We start from the raw sequence: 21,219 nt of genomic DNA, 5'->3' as shown, positions 1-21,219 counted from the left end.
ATAGCTGTCTTTGAAAGAAAAGGTCAGTATTATACCTGCTTGCTGATAGGAGAGATTAATATACTCTTGCTATTATTAATAATAGTAATTAGACTCTATTGCTTTAGTTGATCCATAGGTCCCATTTATAGGAACAGTCTAATGTTCTTCCTGAGCATGACTTGGCATATTTTAGCACATCATTGCAAGCATTGAAAATCAGTGCCAGGATCTTCTTATCATTTTATTAGCTTTTTGGCAGTTGGATTTTGTATTTGTATTGGGCTTACTTTTCTACCTCTGAAACAGTTAGCAGGGATTTTTATATAAAAAAGAAGACCTTTTCTTAATAGCATTTTCTACTGGGGGAGGTAACAACAGATTTCTGTATATTTTGAATTGTTTAGCACACAGCCACTGCTGCAAAGAGGACAGGCACCCTTGTCAGGACAATTAACACTTACAGCAGAAAATTGTTGTTAGCTTAGAACAGGAGAAAGCAGGGGCTTAAATTGAGTTTGTTATGCAAGAAAATCTTTTCAGTATTGGGAACAGAGACAGGGGAGGGGAACCCTGGCTGTTTGGCAGCCACAGGGTCAACTTCTTTTATGCTACAATTTCTCCATCAGTATCAACTTTGAGTACTGAGCAAAGGGTTTGCCAATATAGCAAAAGTGCCAGAACAGTCCTTTTTAGAAGTTAGCATGTAGAGGGTCATTTTAAGGATTTCCTCATTCAAATGAATGTCTCTCCTTGTTCATTTCTCTGCCTTGAATTTTCACCAGTATTTCCAGTTTTGGATTAAGGCAGTAAACATGCCTACTAAAATGAACCAATGTAACCTAGCAGAGGTAAACTGCTAACTCTTGGTCATTAATGTCTTACTGTGAATAATTAAAATGAGTTTTCTCCCCTCAGCTAAGTCTTAAGAAATAATAATGGTAATGTTTAAAACTCAAAATGTATTGTATGCTAGAGTTTACAATGCAAACTGAATTATTCCCTCATTTGTTTCTTACAATAATCTTATGAAATAAGTTATGCAGAAGGGAGCTGTTATTCTCATTTAAGAGATGAAGAAATTGAGGCTCTTATTGGTCAATTGACTGTTCCAGAACATTCTGAATGACTGCATTGTAGAAGGAATGAGAGAGAGAAGGGGGAAGCAGAGAGTGGAGATAGCATTTGCAGAATCAGTTCTTGTTAGACCAGCAGGCAGCATACTGAATAACTAAGGTATGTGTGTAGGTTTGAAGGGTGTAAAGTGGTTTAAGGTAGAAAAAGTGGCTGCTAACAATATTAGCATTATCACCTTTCCTTGACCATCTACTAAATGCTAAGCACTAAATTAGACACCCACATACACTGTTTCAGTTCATCTTATTTATAATCCTGCAAGAAGGGTAATATTCCAGATTTACAGATGAGGAAACAGGGGTTTAGAAAAATTGAAAATATGGCTCAAGGTTACTCAACTAAAAGAGGGAAAATATTTTCCTATTCCTAAGACCACATTCTTGCACAGTCACATGCTACAGTGCAAGAAAGCAAACAAAGAAAAGGTCATGGGAGGCCCTTGAAAACAAATTTCCCTTTCTCCACATCTGTCTCAGGCTTGGCTTCTCTGCCCTTCACCTTTCCATTAACTCTGTAATCCCGCAAAGAGCAGAAATTTTATCACTTTCTGACCAAAGTAAGGGCTTTAACAATTTCTACCTGGATACCTTGAAGCTTTCAAAGTTGTTCATTCTCCCCTCAGATGCATTACATGAGGCATTTCACATGTTTATTTCAGTAACTTTTCCATTGTTGATGTAAAATAATGAGTGTTTGCTGGTTTTTGTTTTTTATTTTTATATCAAGGCAGGTTTTCTTCTTCGATTGAATATTGTGACTGCCACATGTTTTTATCCTATGTCAAAAATTACTCCCAACTACATTAGACACAATGTAACTTATCAAAAATGTTTGTCCGGATTTTTTTTTTTTTTTTTTCTGAGAAAGAAGTCATTTAGGGCAGATAGTGAATGATGTAATGGAAGGAAGACAGCTTAGTTTTCCTTAGCGTTTGTCCCCACAATTGCTATAAACCAAAATTACTTTCTCCTTGATGGAAAGGTAGTCACCTCTTGCGTGAAATGTGGCAGCTGCTTAACAGTGTACATTAATAAAACATGATCATCTAAGAAGCAGCTAGTACTGATGAGCTGATGAATTTAATTCACAAGGCAGACAGAGGCTCAGAGGTATTTTTTGAGTTTTCATCTCTTTATTGAGCAATATTGGGTTATTTTCTCCGTTACTCAGTCTCCACATCTGTAAAATGGGACCGATCTAGCTCACGGAGGCATTGTCGGTATTACTTAACTCAGGTAAAGTTCTCTGACATCCCTGGATGAATGGTGCCGTGGGCTTGCAAATGATTAGTGGCCTTATTATTCTGACACTCACCCATAAGGCCCATCGATCAAATACAGTTCTGTCTTAACTGGGTAAAGCAATGGATTCTGCAACTGCATTCAATGGCAGTTTGCCCTGAAAATAAAGTCTGTCACACAAAATGTCTCCCCAGAGCAAGCTTAAGCTGGTAGCAGTATTGATGTAGGTGATCTGCCTGCCAGGAAGCACAGAGGCAGTTTAACTAGAGCTAATTATGGCCGGCAATAATGCCAGAGCCAAGAACTCACCTCTGATTATGATGGGAAGTTCAAAGAAACTATTTCTGAGCCAGATAATTGGGCAGAATTTTCTGCACTATTGGTGTGGGTAGCATTCTGAAGAATGTCAGGACACATCACATTTCAGAGGAAGGACACTTGTAATACTTTTTTAGAGTCTAGAACGAGAGAGAATTGTTATCCTTGCAAATTTCCTTCTGTGATGTTCATCATCTATTTATTTGGGCCATACTTTTGTTGTTGTTGCACAAATATTATACGCTTGTTTCTAGGAGCAGAATGAAGGGATGAAAAGAGTTGGCATGAGAGACGGGTAAGATGGAGCCCCCAATCTCACAGGAGCTTTTGATCTACCCAGGGACAAGACCGATGTGAACACACATAATATAGAGAGTGGAAGAAGTGGCTCTTTGAGGAAGCTGGAGCCAAGGCTGAGTGCAGGTGCTTTGATGTAATATGGCTGATGTTACTAATAATAAGATCATAGGCAACAAATATGTACAATGTGTCACTCCAAATATCTTCAATTCCATAACTATTTGAATAAAAATCACCATCTTTTCTTATTAGACTACTTTGATGACCCCCCTGACTAGACTCTCCTCTTTCACCTCTTGCCCTTTTGCAGTCCATTCAACACAGGCCAGATTACTCAGCATGTTACATTCTTTTTAAATCTTTCAAGACTTTCTTCTCCATTGAATCAAATTCAAACTCTTACGTACTATTGCTTCCTGGTTTCTGTTGCCCATCTCTAAACTAACCTTATGCAAAATCTACCAGTTCTCCAAGCTCCATTCATATGAATTTTCCTAGTTCATGCTAGTTGACTGAAAGCTCAGCTTTTTTCCTTTGCCCCGGACATTTGTATGTGTTCTTCCTGCCTAGAATGTTCTTTTCCACCCGATTTCCACTGGTAAGACCCCAATTCTTAACATTTTTCCATTTGAATACAAAATTCTTTCTCCCATGCCAAAATCCTGTGTGTTGCTTTTCCCTTTCATGATATGTTTCACAATTTGAAATTTTCCTTTGCCCTCTTTTTCATTCATTAATTCATTAATTTGTTCCTTCACCAATTCTGTCTCCTACAGAAGGTAGGCTCTCAGAGAGAAAGAATTTGCCCTCATCCCTTATTTACTGGTACCCAGCACAATATCTGGCACAAACAAATATAGAATTTCCTAATGTTGTTGAATAACAACGATCTTTGTTGAGCACCTACTATACATTTTACGTACAAATCTCATTTTTACATGCAACAACCTTGAGAGGTCAGTATCATTTCACTGAAATTTTCATATAATTAAATTCAGTCCTAGGGACACTGAGACTTGCTAAAAATCAGAGCTTGCACTCAGTAAAAACCGGATTCTAAAACAAGCCTCCGTGGCTCCAAAGACAGGGCTGAAAACATTGCCCCTTGATTTTGGAGGTTGGACAAGCAATCTAAATGAAGGGATCAGGCATAGATCCCCTCTCAATGGTACTGAACATGGATTGGCTTGAAAGCATATTTTTGGAAACTGGAATCTTAAAAGCAAGCCTTGAATTGTTAATTACCTTTGTTAAATACCAAGGACTTGGTGATTATTTTCTAGAGGAGAATTAGTAAAATCCTTGAAAATGATGAGCCAGAACGATCTTTTTCATCCTTCTTAGGAAATTTTCCCATGTATTTTTAAACTGCTTCTTGCCTGGGGGCATCTTCATCTTTGGCTTCTGATCTCTGTTTCCTGGAGGAAAGTGTAGGGAAAGTGACAATCATTTTACTTTAGGTTCACTTCAATTCAATTAAGAGCTCTGCACACTTAATAGTCTAAATAAATACAAAAAATCTGCTTAATTATACTGTGACAAGATTGTGACTTTTCTCAAACTTTGGCATTTAACGTGATATTTTATTTGTAGGTGGAAGTACTCTCATAATTAATACAAACAAACAGGGTACCTTTTTGACAATGAGACAAACTTCAAATAGCAGTATGGTTCTTTTCTTTGCCATTTTGTTTTCAAATCACTTATATATAGATTCGCAGGATTTTCTACCACAATATAAATATCTGTCCTGAAAGACAATATATTTTTTCTTCCAGGACTGTTTTGCTGAAAGGCTTCCAGTTGCCTATGATGGGAGCAAAAAGATACTAAAAAAAATTAAAACCATAGATGCATTTAAGTCATCAAATCTTAACCAGACCAATCAAAACAACCAAAAAGACACATCGAGATGAAATGTCAAATACAGTGGCACAACTGTGGACTACAAAGAAATAAAGAACTAAACTAAGATCAGAAGAGTTGTTAAAATCGAATAATATATCTGTGTCTCAGAGACTAAAATATGCCGGCACTAAGGGAAGTACTGAGTATTCAAAGTTAAGACAAGTTGCTCTTGACTTTTATAAGCTGGTGGTGAAGATGGGCAGTGATTGACACGTAATAAAGTGGTCAGAGTCAGAACAGAATTACAGAATTCTATGGAAAGACAAAAGGTAGAGCCCTAAATCCATCCTGGAAGAATCATGACAAACTTCTTAGAAGAGGAGACACCTGGGCTGACTCTCAGAGGAATGACCTAATTGTCAAGAGAGTAACTGATGTTTTGAGAGTTGCCCTTGGAATAGAAGTCCCTGAAGTTTCCTTTGCTTGTCGGCCTCATTCCTTTCTGTTACAACTGGCTTTCTCCTTAGCCACAGGAGCATCGCTGTCCCACCCAAGTTTTAGGTTCACATTTCTTTATATAGGCAAGGATTTCTGTCTTTCAGGCAACCACATGAAAACACCTAGTGAAAAATTCTGTTTTCCTGGCTTGAATTTCCTTTGAAATACTTATTCCAATCATTTTGGCTGAGGCAATAGTGTGTTCTGACTGGTCTAGTTTGACTCATCCAATCTGCCTGGAATACTGGTTATCTAAGCAACTTCTATTTAAAACCTACAGAAGGAGAAAAGCATTTAACAGATGATGCAGAAAAGATTGTTGATCAGATTGAATAGTTGACACTTCTAGGGACAAACTACCAGTAGCAAAAGGACTCTGTGGATATATTTTAGGTCATATTTGCCTAATCAAAGACTGTCAGTCCAAAAGAAATAAACGTATGCTGAGTTATTTTCTGGGCCAACCCTTTGGAAGGTGCTTTTCTTTCCCTATCTCATAAAGCTTCCGACTACAACCTTTAGAGACAGGAACTATTTTAAGTATAAGAAATATAGAGGTTAAGTAACTCTTAGAAGATCATATGGATTTGGAAATCTCAGAGATTTAATTTGTTTTTAATTAGCATTCCATCTTCTCTCCACCACACCATGTGGGATCTTTGGAAAACAATATTGGTAGCACAATGCATCATCTTCCAAATGACCAGAGGTGTGCAAATAAATAGGAGCTTTGTTTTGTTTTCTTTTTTTGCTGACTTTATGATAAGACGGTTTTCTTTCTTCAAATTTTAATGTGCTGCGTCAGATGAAAATACATAATGAGTGCTTTGGATTTTCTGTCTTTTGAGCTGATTCTGTAAGATATGTCACATGTCTCTTCCTTAGAGGGAGTAATTAATGGGGTATATTGTGATTTCCACATGATATCATCTCTGGAAGCATTTCTCTTTAGGCACACAGTGTAGGGGTAGAAAACGAATAGAAAGGGTGCTTGTAAACTTCTGCATTCATATTGAAAATTTCCCCAATGAGATGGTACAGAAAAATGTCAATAATTAATTGGGAAATATTTGTTTATCTTTATTGAGAGATTTTTGTTATTAAACTTAGATAAAACATTTTTTGAAGGAGTCATTGTCCCTGGCTCTCTAGTTGTGGACTGGCAGAATATGGGGTGTGTTGGGTGTGGTGCTGCAAAGACAGTGCTTAGATCACTTCGTGGGAGGCCAGTCACTACTCCTTAGGCTGCCATATAGCTCATTTCGTTAACACTGCACAGGGTTCCCTAGGAATTATATTGTTTCCTCTCTCCAGTATTAAACTTAGTTACAGAGATGAGAGAGATGTATAAATAGAGGGGAAAAAGTGTTTCCCATTTTATTACTCTTTTGTGAAATAGTAGTAAAAGTTTTGTAGGGAGTATTGTATACAGTAAAACAATCATTTGTCAATGGGTAAACTTACTGAACACCAATGTCTGCTTTTAAAAGATCCCTTGTGTGTCATGAACTACACAGTGTTCATAAAAAGTTGTACTCCAGGGTTTCATATTCTTGTTTCCTCAATTACTGGAGTTTTCTGAAATCTCCAAGGAAAGGGGATTAAACATTTATTGTCAGGAAGCACCAGGTTTCACTTCGTCCTGTGCTTTGACACATTCAGTATCCCAGACTTTAAAATTTCAATTACAGAATCCACAAAGTGCCACCAACACACACATACACACATAAACAATCACAAAATAGTTTGTGAATTTTAAAAAGGTGAAAGAGGTCAAAGACCAGTTTTGGTGACTCTATTTTTAGTCCTGTTAGTTTGGCCGTTACAGACACTATGTCTCCTTGATGAATGATACCTGGGGTTATATTTGAGCATAAATTACTCTGATTATTTACTATTTGATGTCATAAGGAAATAAGAATTGCTGTCTTTTAATCTTTAATCTTTAGTGGAGAACTGGTCTGACTCATGTAGTAGATGAGGAATATAAAATAAATTAACAAAAATTTCTCATGATAGATTGGTGAAGATAGAACATTATTAGCTAATACTAGGACACAAGCCAATACCCCAAAATATTGTGTTTTGACATGCAGAACTGAGGAAGCCTCAAGGTCCCGCTGATCTTTCTGCTTCCCCAGTCTCTCCCAAAGCATCAGATAAAGTTATTCTCTGAAGGTCCTTCATGTGCCTAAAATCTGGACCCACCAAGGACAATTATTTTTTTTCTCCTCCCTCCTGGTAAGACCAAGAATATAACCACACCTAAACAGAACAGACCCTTTCATTGTCAAAGAGAACTATTTACAAGTCAATCTGTGTTCTCAGATCTATTCATTCTTTCTAGTAGTCCTGTCGACAGAATTCCTCTTCTCCCTACTTCCATAACATATTTTGCCGGGATGTTACATAAGCTTCTGAACTTCATTGGAGGGCATTCTGAAGTCTCCTGTGTATACATGTTAAATAAATTTGTATATCTTTTCTCCTAGTAATCAATCTGCCTCATGAGTGATTTTTACCAAGTCTCCAGGAGGCTGAGGGCCTTGGCCCCCACAATAACACTGCATGCATAAGAATCTATTTGAAGAGGAAGATAATGGCAATTTCAAGGACATGGTCGCTTAAAAATTCTAATTTTAGGGCTGGGCACTGTGGCTCACGCCTGTAATCCCAGCACTTTGGGGGGCCGAGGTGGGTGGATCACAAGGTCAAGAGATTGAGACCATCCTGATCAACATGATGAAACCACGTCTCTACTAAAAATACAAAAAATTAGCTGGGCATGGTGGCGCATGCCTGTAATCCCAGCTACTCAGGAGGTTGAGGCAGGAGAATTGCCTGAACCCAGGAGGCGGAGGTTGCAGTGAGCCGAGGTCATGCCATTGCACTACAGCCTGGGTAACAAGAGCCAAACTCTGTCTCAAAAAAAAAAAAAAAAAATTCTAATTTGAAAGACCAGTACAAATTATATATGAACAATTAAATGGAGTTTCAAAAATATAGACAGTTGGCCAGGCATGGTGGCTCATGCCTGTAATTCCAGCACTTTGGGTGGCAGTGGATTGCTTGAGCTCAGGAGTTCAAGACTAACTTGAGCAACGTGGTGAGATACCATCTCTAAAAATAATACAAGTATTAGCTGGGAGTGGTAGTGTGTGCCTGTGTTCCTAGCTACTCAGGAGGCTGAGGAGGGAGGATTGCTTGGGTCAGGGAGATCGAGTAAGCTATGACTGTGATAGTGCCACTGCACTCCAGGCTAACAGACAGATCAAGACCCTGTTACAAATATATATATGTATCTGATCTTGTTTCATATATATATATGAATACATATGAGAATATATATATTATATATATACATATAATATATATATTATATATATGAATATATATTATATATATTATATATATTCATATATTATATATATATTCTTGTTTCCTCAATTACTGGAGTTTTCTGAAATCTCCAAGGAAAGGGGATTAAACATTTATTGTCAGGAAGCACCAGGTTTCACTTCGTCCTGTGCTTTGACACATTCAGTATCCCAGACTTTAAAATTTCAATTACAGAATCCACAAAGTGCCACCAACACACACATACACACATAAACAATCACAAAATAGTTTGTGAATTTTAAAAAGGTGATATATTTATATATATATTATATATGATATATATTCATATATATAATATATATATTATATATATATACACACATATACATATATATGAGAGAAACAGAAACTGTTGATGTCATCTCTGGCATGTGAAGTACTTGAATGTTGTCACCCACAATTCTTACAAGAAAAAACTAGACAGTTGAGTATCAAAGACTTTTTCATAGATCGGTCAGAGAACTGAAGTCTCAGAGTAAACCATCACCCTGAGATCTCTAGATTACTTCTAGATGTAGATGTGTCCAAAGAGACATAGTATGATCAGCTTACATGGAACAGAAACAGTGGAGCCATAAACAAGTAGAAACATTCAAGTGGTGTCTTCGTCCATTTGGGCTGCTATAACAAAATACTATAAACTGTGTGGCTTATAAACAACAGACATTTATGTCTTACAGTTCTGGAAGCAAGAAAGTTCAAGATCAAGGCACCAGTAGATTTGGTGTTTGGTAAGGACTGACTTTCTGGGTGATAGATGATGTCTTCTCACTATGTGGTGGAAGTGGTGAGGGCGCTCGCTTATGCCTGTTTTATGAGACAAAAGACAGATTGTTTGGAAACGTGAATTTTCTCATTTAATAACTAAAGGTTTTGTGCCTTTTAAAAAAGATTTGAGTCATCATTTTGGTTAAATAAATGACTTATAATAACCCGAAATTCTATTTCATAATATAAAGTGTTTTAAACCATTAACATATTTGATAGGCTTTTGGATGCTACAGAGGGCCCTTGGAGCATCCAAAAAAGAGGTAAACAGGATTATGTGATACGTTTAGTTACATGGGATTGCTAAAATAAAAATAATGTTTAATCTTCTTCAGGTTATATTTTAGTGAATAATATTAATATATGTTCCAAGATAGCATGGGATTTCTGAAATTCTAGTGTATGGGTATAAACTGTCAATTATAATTAAGGTTATTGTGTTAAGTTATTGTAAACCACAGAAATAATTGACTTCTGTTGTCAGTTGTGTTTCTGATTGTGACTACCCAGATATTTTGCAGTTCACAGGCAATTGTCTTGTTTTCACTCTCTTCAAAAGATGGCTTATAATCAGCTATAGAACTTTGACAGGTGCTCTTGAATGCAGGTTTATGATATCTTTGGAGATTGTGACATTGAAATAGAGTAAAAACATATGGGACTCATGAAGAACTGAAAAGTCATTGAATATCAAGCAGAATAAGAGTTAACTGAATAGACTGAATTAATAGAAAACTGAAATAATCATTTTAACTTTTTGCTTAAAATGTTGTGATCCTTTGTTTTTCAAAGTCAGGAAAACTTTTATTTTGAGCTATATACAGCTTTTCACAATTGAGTAAGGTATACTCCTATGAACAAAATTAGGGGCATATTTGTTTCTCTCTGCCTAGTATCTCCAGAATTTGGAAATTATTTGTGAGTATTCTTAACTTATGGCAACATAGTTATTTGCAAAGGTGCAAAATGAATCCATTTTCTTTTGCAACAGGGTGCAATTGGAGAAACCAGTTGTTTTACCAAGGTTTTGATTGGAAGGGTGTGCTTCCCTTTGTGGAATCAAGCTTGACTTGCAGAACCAATAAAAGCCCTATGGAAAAACTGCCTTCATACCTTATATACACAACTCTGTACAGAACTCCTAAACTGTCGTGAGTAAAGATTATCACTTTCTAACAGGCCCAGGAAATCCAAGTTTTCTTGGGACTTCAAGAGAGTAATTTACCCAACTCATAGATATTTCAGGGTACAAACCCATGCCTGGGCTCAGATTTAAAAAGTCATATATGAGATTCCTGATAGAGCAGGATTCCATCAAAGCCAAGTTTTAAAAGCCTATTTGAAAATAATTATTCTTGCTGTATCTGATGCAAATAATCAGGCCAAGTATGAGACTAAAGTTTATTTTGCAAACAACTTAGTCCTGTCATGATTTGTTTTTAACAAAAATGAGGACTAGAGAGAGAAAAATTATGTTTCAAAACCTATCATACACTTGTCATTAAATTCTAGTCTCATAAGTTGTTTTTCTTGGTGTTTTCCTGCATTTTAGAATAGTCCAGCTTATTCCTGTGAAGCAACCAGTGATCTCTGGCTTTAGCTCAGAAGAAACAAATGGGATTGGTAATGTAAAAATCTGGATCAATAATCTAGATCCAGGCAATTATCCTGCAAACCCTGCCAGGTAAATAGAGATAAATAGGTTGCTAATAACCCCAAGGTTTCTTTTTGTGGAAAATAAGACCAAGGGAGCCAACCAAAGCAAAACCTCATGTACTCAAATCATGACAGGCGTAACTATAGCCACCAGTTATCTGGGTCTGTTGGCAGCTTCAGGATTTTTGAGCCATCCTTACTCTCTTGTTTCATTTTGATACATGTCTTCTAATAACCTGGTTTGTCTCTTCTCAAGCCATCAAACTCGTCATGCAACTGAAACCTCGGATGATGACTCTCTTTTACTGGGAATCCTTAGATAGGCCTCGGAGAGAGATCTGACTGCCATCTTCCCAGAACAGCACCCCTATCAGCATGAAGCAGTTAAAAGTAGTCATCGTCCCTATCCTAATAGCAATTAGATGTACCTCTTCAGAGAGGCTAATGATAGCAGCAGGAGGCCGACATGTGCCTAGACAAACAGGGGTGGGTCCACAGTAAAACCCAACCTTTAAGCTGAAGACAACATAAAGCTAGCTACAAGTCCAGGGCAAATCCATGAATCGGATTGAGAACATTTCTTCCTATTTGGAACACTTTCCTCAAATTGATCCCCACCCTTTACCTATTTTACATACACCTACCCTTCTCTAATTGTTCCTTTACAATGTCAAGCCCACCTCTGAGTGATGTCTCTATTTTAACCTTTTTTGCATACTCACTAACCAATCAGCATGCAATCCCCATTCTAAGCTCGTAAAAGCCCTGAACTCAGCCACGTGGAAAGAGAGGCCACCTGACTTTGGGTGGAGGAACCACCCTTATGACCTCTCTCTACTGAGAGCTGTTCTATCACTCAATAAAATTATTCTCCACCCTCCTCACCCTTCAATTGTCAGTGCAATCTCATTCTTCTTGTACATGGGACAAACTCAGGAACCATCAAATACAGGTATGGCCCAGAGCCTTCTCCATAACAAAGGCTTACTTTTTAGGGAAAAGGTTTCACTGGGAAATGTAATTCCTCACACCTTGGCCCCCTTTAGTCTTTCTGTCTCACTTGAGGGAAGAAAGAGTATAGCCTACCAGGATCAATGTTGCAAAAGATAGATTGAGAAGAGTGAGGCTAAGGAAGAGAGTAGATAGCCAGTAGGAGAAAATCTGTATCAAAGAAAAAACTTCTGAAAAATTAACAGCCCTGGGAGGAATTCCCAGTAAAAGACAGAGATTTAATTGAAATATTATAAAGCATTTTGTTTCCCTTCTCACTTTGCCATTGCACAAAGAGGGCCCCAGTGTAATAACAGCAGGTTACAGTTGAAAATGCTGTTAGATATGGACTACTTCTGAGGAACAATGTATAGAAAAGAACAAAACAAGGGCAGTAAGCAACTTTGAAGCTTCTAGGCATCTACAGCTACATCAAACATTAAATGCAGTTGAGCTTCCACAGATTAACTAGAATCATCAACTTAACAGCCAGTTTACCTCAATTCCCAGTAGTTCATACAACTTGTCTGACTTTCAAGAAAACTTACAAGGTACAACAAAAGTAAAAACAACTAAGCAAGATCAGTCTGAAGAGACAGAGCAAGCATGAGAACCAGGCTTAGATAGAACACAAATTTTGAAATTATCAAACAAGGAATTTAAAATAATTATAATTAAATCTTTTGCGAACAAACAAGTACTTAGAGAGTTCACCACCACCAGGCCTGCTTTACAAGAGCTTCTGAAAGAAGCACTATACATATAAAGGAACAACCAATATCAGCCTTTCCAAAAATATATCAAAAAGCAAAGAACTTTAACACAATAAAAAATTCACATCAACTAATGGGCAAAACAGCCAGCTAGCATCAAATGCTGGTATTAAACTTATATATATTTAAATTGGATAAAAAGCCAAAACCCATCGGTATGCTGCATCCGGGCCCATCTTACATGAAACAATACACAAAGACTCAGAGAGAAGGAGGAAGATTTACCAATTGAACAGAGAGTAAAAATAAACTAATAAACAAAAAGCAGCAGATGCAATTCTCACCTCTGATAAAGTAGACTTTAAAGCAACAAAGATCAAAAGAGGCGAGGAATGACATTACATAATGGCAAAAGGATCAATGCAACAAGAAGAGCTAACGATTCTATAGATCAACGAGATAGAAAATTAACAAGGATATTCAGAACTTGAACTCAGACCCGGAACAAGTAAACTTAATAAATATTTATAGTACTCTCCACTTCAAATACACAAAACATACATTACCACCTCACACCTATTCCAAAGGTGACTATATAATTGGAAGTAAATCACTCCTCAGTAATCGCATAGCATTTCATAGGTTTAAATTAAATATTGGTTGGCTGTTTGTTTGTTATCTTCTTCCCTTACTCCTTCCTGATTACATCATTAAGTATAATTATCAGTATAAAAGAGGTTTTCAATACCCATTACTAAATTGCATTCTAGCCTGGGCAAGAAAGCAATACTCCTATTCTCTCTCCCTCTTTCTTTTCTTTCTCCCTCCTCCCCATTCTCTCTCTCTCTTTCTCTTCCTTTTTTTCTCCTTCCTATTCTCTCTCTCTCTTTCTCTAAAAAAAAAAAAAAATAAAAATAAAAATAATAATAATAATTATAATTAACATGAGAATGGCTATAATGAAGAAAAGGGAGACAACATAGAAGAAGAGATGGATAGTTTGAGGAGAAATATAATTTTTTAAGAAATAATCAAAAAGATATTCCTGATATTAGGAACACTTACAGAAATGAAAAATATTTTATATGTTCATCAGTAGATACAACATAAAAATGGAAAGAATCAGTGATCTTGAAGATAAGTCAATAGTGACTTTCTAAATCAAAATTCAGCATGATAAAAGAACTTTAAAAGCAGAGAAGACATTCAAGAACTTCGTCCAGTATCAACAGGTATAACATTCACCTAAGAATAGAAGAATGATAGAGTAGAATAAATATTTAAAATAAAGAAGCTGCAAACTTTTCAAAATTAATGAAGAACAGAAAACCACAAATCCAAAAGCTCAGAAAACAAAAAGCAGAATAGATAGCCCGAAATACTGTCTTTAGGCATACTTGATTAAAACTGAGGAAAAAAATTAAAGGAGAGAAATCTTGAGAAAAATGAGAGGGAGTGAAATAATGTAAGCAAAAAGAGAATGGAGTGAAATACTTAAAGTGTTAGAAGAGAAAAACACTCACCAGTGAGAATTTATATCCAACGAAATTATTCTTTAAAAGTTGAAGAAAAAAAAACTTTCTTGGACTAATAAAACCTGAGATTTATCACCAGTAAACCTACCATGACAGAAATGTTTAAAGAAGCTTTTTAAGCATAAGAAAAATAATATATGTGACCAACTCAATGTTTGTGTCCCCTAAAATTTATGTGTTGATGACCTAACCACTGATGTGGCTGTATTTAGAGATGAGCTCTCCAAGGAGGTAATTAAGGTTAAATGAAGTCATAAGGATTTGGCTCTGATCTTATAGGATTAGTGTCATTATACGAAGAGACATGAGATAGCAAGCTCTGTCTTCCTCTGTCTTTCTCCCTGCCCACCCAATCAATATGAGGACACAGCAGAAAGTGGCCGTTTATAAGGCAGAAACTAAACTTGTACCTTGATCATGGACTTCCAGCTTTCCAAGTTGTGAGAGAATAAATGTTTGCTGTTTAAGCCACTAAGTTTATGGTATTTTGTTATAGCAACCCCACAGACTAATGCAATACAGGTCAAAAGTTTTGATCTACATAAAGAAAGTTTAGGGGTGAAGGTAAAGCTTCCTCGACTCACTGAAGGTTCACTGAATAAGTTCAATGAACTGATAAAAGACAGATTAATAGTAAGAAAAGCATAAAAATTTATTTTCACATGCAAAAAATGTGTAAAGATACAATTTAATTATATAAATGGTCAATTATAAACAGAGAAGAGAGAGAAAGAGGAAAAACAAAGAAATTCAATGAGTAAGAAAGTTACAAACATGGCATATATTAATACAACTGTAAAAATAGTGACTTTACATATCAATAGTCTAACTATATCCATGAAAAGTAAGAGATTATCAAAGTGAATTAAAATGATCTATATGTTGTTTATAAGAACCAAGTATCAATATAAAGACACAGATTAAAAGTAAAGATCTAGGAAAATATATATTGCATTTACTTATAAGAAATCTGTAATAGCTATATTAATTGCAAAAGAAGCAGATTTCAGAATAAGCAAAATTAAAATCGATAAATAAGAGCATTACATAATGAAAAAAGTCAATTATCCAAGAAGACGTAACAATTCTAAAAATATCTATATCTAATAACTGAAAACAAATGCATGAAACAGAAACTGACAGAATTAAGTGAAATAGATAAATCTATCATTATAGTTAGAGATTTCAGCATTTTTCTGCCAGTAATTGATGATTAAAGAGCCAGAAAATCAGAAAGGATACATACTACCTGAACAGCATCATCAATCAACATGATCTAATAAACATGTATAGAATACTCCACCCAAAAACAATACAATACTTATTCTTGTCCAACTAACATGAAATACTCACCAAGATAAATCACATTCTAGGCCATAAAAAAACAAATTTGAAAGAATAAAAATCATACAATGTCTGCTTTTAGTCCACAAGGGCATTAAGCCATAAACTAGTAACAGGAAGATAGCCAGATTTGCAAACATTTAAAAATCTTCTAAATACCTCATAGATTTAAGAAGTCTCCAGAGAAATTTTAAAATCTACTTTGAATAAAGCAAATATGAAAATATAACAATAAAATGTGTGGCATGAGGCAAAAGTATTTATACAGTGACATTTATAGCATCAAGTGCTTATATTAGAAATAAAACCAAAAATTTAAAATCAATAATCTAAGCTCCATCCTTAGGACATTAAAAAAAAAGGAACAAATGAAGTTCAAAACAAGAACAAAACAATACAAACTATGGTGCAGATCAATTTAAAAATAGAAAATGGTAAAGAAAATCAACTGAACCAAAAGCTGTTTTTTAGAAAAGATCAATACAATTGATAAACCTCTATATTAACTAGAACAAAAAATAAGGCAAAAATTTCTAATATTATAAATGAAAGAAGGACCATCACTACTAATCACAGACTTCAGAAAGATAATAAAATAATATTATGAACAAATCTAGCTCACAAACTTCATAAATTAAATAAAATAGAAAAATTCATTGAAAGACACAAACTACTATAACTCAAACAAGGGGAATCAGATGATTTGAATGAAACCATATCTACTAAACAACTTGAGTCAATAATTAATGTTTCAAAAAAATAAAGCACTAGGACAAGATGGTTTTACTAGTGAATTATGCCAAACATTTAAGAAAGTCATGATACTAATAATCCACAAACTCTTTTAGAAAACAAAAGCAGAGTGAACACTTCGAAACTCAGTCTATGAAGTTAGCTTTCTGTAGTACCAAAACCAACTAAAGACATTAAAGAAAAAGAATTACTGAACAATATCTCTCCTAAACATAGATGTAAATATCTTCAACAAAATATTAACAAATTGAATTCAAAAATTTATAAAAAGAATTACACATTATAACAAAATGTGATTTATTCTGAGGATGCAAACTAGTTTAACATTTAAGAATCAATTAACAAAATTCTCATTTTAAGAAACAGATAATGACAAATCATATGATCACATCAATTGATATATAAAAGGTATTTCATAGAATCTATCATGTATTCATGAAAAAAACTCTTAGAAAACTTCCTCAACCCGATAAAGAACATTTAGAAAAAACCTTTAGTAAGCATCATACTTAACGGTGAGAGATTAGAGATTGTTCCCCTAAGATGGGGAACATGCTCAGTTAGCACTCCTAGTCATCATCACACTGGAAGCATAGGTAGTGTAATAAAAAAAAAAAAGAAATAAAAGTATACAAGTGAGAAAGGAAAAAAATATACTATCTTCATTTGCAGATGACATGATTTATGTGGAAAACCATAAAGAATCTATTTTTAAAAATAAGTAAACAAAACAATTCCTGAAAGTAATAAGCAACATGGTTGTATGATATAATGTCAACAGGCAAACATCAATTGCTTCTCTATGTTATAGAAATAAACACAGGGATATAGAAATTAACAACAAAATACCATTTAATGTAATACCAAAAATTAAGCCAGGTGTGGTGGCTCATGTCTGTAATACCAACACTTTGGGGAGGCTGAGGTGGGCAGATCACTTGAGGCCAGGAGTTCAACCAGCCTGACCAACATGGTAAATCCCCATCTCTACTAAAAATACAAAAATTACCCAGGTGTGGTGGAGCACACCTATAATCCCAGCTACCTGGGACGCTGAGGCAGGAGAATCACCTGAACCTGGGAGATGGAGGTTACAGTGAGCTGAGATCACACCACTGCACTCTAGCCTGGGTGACAGAGCAAGACTCCATTCCCCTAGAACAAAACAAAACAAAATAATAATAATAATACCAAAAAATTGAAATACTTAATAATAATTCTAACAAATTTTGTATAAGATCTAATTATGAATAACCACAAGTAAATATAATAAATAAACGATGCAAAGAAATAAAGAAAAAATCTATATCATATATTGGAGATATGAGCATTGTTGACATGATAAATCTTCTCAAATTTATAAATTTAACACAATCTCAGTAAAAATCTCAGCAAGCTCTATTGTAGACATAAACAAGCTGATTCTAAAGTTTACATAAAAAGGCAAATTTTTAAAAATAGCCAACACAGTACTGAAGAAGAACAAAGTTGGAAGACTCAGTCTACTGAACTTGAAGGCTTACTAGAAAGATACAGTAATCAAGTTATCATAGGATCAATGAAAAAATAGACAGATGGATGACTGAAATAGAATGAAGAGCCCCGAAGTAGACTAACACAGATAATATCAACTGACTTTTATAAACGAGCCAATTAAAGACAAGACAATGTTTGTATTCAGTGGTGTGAAACAATAGGATATTCATACCCTCAAAAAACAATCTGAGACATAGACCTCACTCCTTACTCAAATATTAATTCAAAATCAATCATAGACCTAAAAGCAACATACAAAACTATGAAAACTTTTAAAATAAAATATGGGGGGCCGGGCGCGGTGGCTCACGCCTGTAATCCCAGCACTTTGGGAGGCCGAGGCGGGTGGATCACGAGGTCAAGAGATCGAGACCATTCTGGTCAACATGGTGAAACCCCGTCTCTACTAATACAAAAAATTAGCTGGGCATGGTGGCGCGTGCCTGTAATCCCAGCTACTCAGGAGGCTGAGGCAGGAGAATTGCCTGAACCCAGGAGGCGGAGGTTGCAGTGAGCCGAGATCGCGCCATTGCACTCCAGCCTGGGTAACAAGAGCGAAACTCCATCTCAAAAAAAAAATAAAAAATAAATAAAAAAATAAAATATGGGGATATTCTGTATGACTTTTAGTCTGTTGATGAGTTTTTAGATACAATGCCAAAAATCTGAGTCATGATAGAAAAAATTTTAGACTTTAATAAAGTTAAAATCTTTTCATCTATGGAAGTCACTGTTAAAAGAATGTAAAGATAAGCCATGCACTTAGATAAATCATTTGCAAAAATATAACTTTTAAAATATTTGTATTCAAAAGTACAAATAACTCTTAAAACTCAATAATAAGAAAACAAAAACTCTTTTTTAAAAAATTGCAAAATTTCTGAATGGATATCTATCTCACAAAAGAAGAGAAGCAAATTACAAAGAAACATATGAAAGTATGCTCAAAATCATTCATCATTAGGAAAATGCAATAAAACAAGATTCCACTACACACATATGAGTATGACTAATATCCCAAAACAAATCGGATAATACCAAATGCTGAAAAGGAAATCAAACAGCAGGATTCATTGCTGGTGAGAGTGCAAAATGGCACAGTCAAAATGGAAAACAGGATACTTCTCACAAAATTAACTATAATCTTACTATACAATCTAGTAATTGCACTTCTAGGTATTTATCTAACTGATTTGAAAACATATTTCCACAAAAATATGTGCTCATGAGTATTTGTGGCATCTTTATTTATAATCACCAAAACCTTAGAGCAACAAAGATGTCTTTTAACAGGGGAACAGATAAACAACTGTAGTATATCCATGCAATGAAATACTATTCAGCAATTTAAAAAAAATTACTATTTAGTTTAGAAAAGACAGATTAATCTGAAGTGCATATTTGAATTAGAGAAGTAAAAATGCATACTTAAATCAGTAAAGGGAGACTGTAAAGGCTAAATATGGTAAAATTACTTTTATTTTTCTTGACAGAGGGCTTTGGGTTCTCAGTTGCCCAGGCTGGATTGCAGTGGCACAATCACAGCTCACTGCAGCCTTAACCTCCCAAGATCAAGCAATTCTCCCACTTCAGCCTTCGACGTAGCTGGGACTATAGGCATGCACCATCATACCCAGCTAACTATTTAATTTAGTTTGTCTGTTTTAGAGACGGGGTCTCACTATGTAGTCCAAGCTGATCTCCAATTTCTGGGCTCAAGTGATTCATCTGCCTTGGCCTCCAAAAGTGCTGGGATCACAAGCATGAGCCACCATTCATAGCCTTAAAAGTTTTTTTTTATATGGCATTTTGTCATTAGTCACCAGGGCTTTGCAGAATGAAAGGGTTGAACAGGTAAAACAGGGATTTTGGGGGAGCACTGAAACTATTCTGTGTGATACTATGATGGTGGATATATGACATTATGTATTTGTCAAAACCCATATAATGTTACAATACAAAAAGCAAATCTTTTTTTTTTTTTTAGATGAGTTTCGCTCTTGTTACCCAGGTTGGAGTGCAATGGCTCGATCTCGGCTCACCGTAACTTCCGCCTCCTGAGTTCAGGCAATTCTCCTGCCTCAGCCTCCTGAGTAGCTGGGATTACAGGCACGCGCCACCATGCCCAGCTAATTTTTTGTATTTTTAGTAGAGACGGGGTTTCACCATGTTGACCAGGATGGTCTCGAGCTCTTGACCTCGTGATCCACCCGCCTCGGCCTCCCAAAGTGCTGGGATTACAGGTGTGAGCCACTGCGCCCGGCCAAAAAGCAAATCTTAATGTATGCAAATTAAAATGAACTCATTGCTCAGGTCAAGGATCTGAGGTTGGGATACATATTATGACAAATGATCTAACTGTATTACAAATGTACAAATTAAATTCACTAAAGGGAGTGAGGGGGAGGTGAAGGGAAGTCACTTACTATAAAGTAACTTTGGAAATGATTAGAGTCTATAATACATAAGGCAAAACTAACTGAACATAAACACTGTCCTCTGGTTGATAAAGCTATTTCCTTTGGGATATGTGTTAACAATTATGATACTGCTAGATATGTATTCTAGAATTGAACAATTAGGTAAATGAATGGTGGATTGTAAGAGATAAGCAAGAACAGAAGTCTAGAATCATCTGTGTTAATGGGTTAGAGTTGGAAACACCAGTATGAACTCATATTTTGCTCAATAAAGGTACATATAGAAATACATGGTGCTTGCTTCGGCAGCACATATACTAAAATTGGAACGATACAGAGAAGATTAGCATGGCCTCTGCACAAGGATGACATGCAAATTCATGAAGCATTCCATATTAAAAAGAAAAAAAAGAAATACATGTATATGTGTATATATATACATGTGTATATATGTATGTAATATGATATGCATAATTACATGAGATAACATTGATACATACATTTCCTTGATATATCAGCTAAGAGAGCCCAGAAGCAACCACTATCCAGTAGCCACAAGAATGCTTAGCATGCAGGTCTTAGTTTCTAATACAATTCTTCAATAAAAGGAAACAGGATGCTTGGAGAAATGGCTAACCTAAGACTGTGGCAGGAAATATACAGTGTACGACTGAGTTGCTTATTGTGTCAGAAATTAAGAAATTTCTCAAAAAACAACAACAACAACAACAAAAACATCCCCACGATAATGGGTGTATGTCAAAGGGTCATGGTAGACCATTGA

The 21,219-nt window shown here is 35.5% G+C and overlaps 1 non-coding gene across 1 annotated transcript; it reads left to right on the top strand.

The window, feature by feature from the left end:
* Positions 1-20,728: 20,728 nt before the first annotated feature.
* LOC135271950 (U6 spliceosomal RNA) lies at positions 20,729-20,835 on the top strand. Its single transcript, XR_010340076.1, has one exon. It is a non-coding gene; the product is annotated as a U6 spliceosomal RNA (small nuclear RNA).
* The last annotated feature ends 384 nt before the right edge of the window (positions 20,836-21,219 follow it).

This window comes from Aotus nancymaae, unplaced genomic scaffold, assembly GCF_030222135.1.
Source record: "Aotus nancymaae isolate 86718 unplaced genomic scaffold, 86718_ANA_hifiasm-v0.15.2.pri h1tg000006l, whole genome shotgun sequence".
In the NCBI taxonomy this organism is placed as follows: Eukaryota; Metazoa; Chordata; class Mammalia; order Primates; family Aotidae; genus Aotus; species Aotus nancymaae.
Note: the sequence above shows the minus strand (reverse complement) of the source record. Positions and strands in the feature narration are given on the sequence as shown.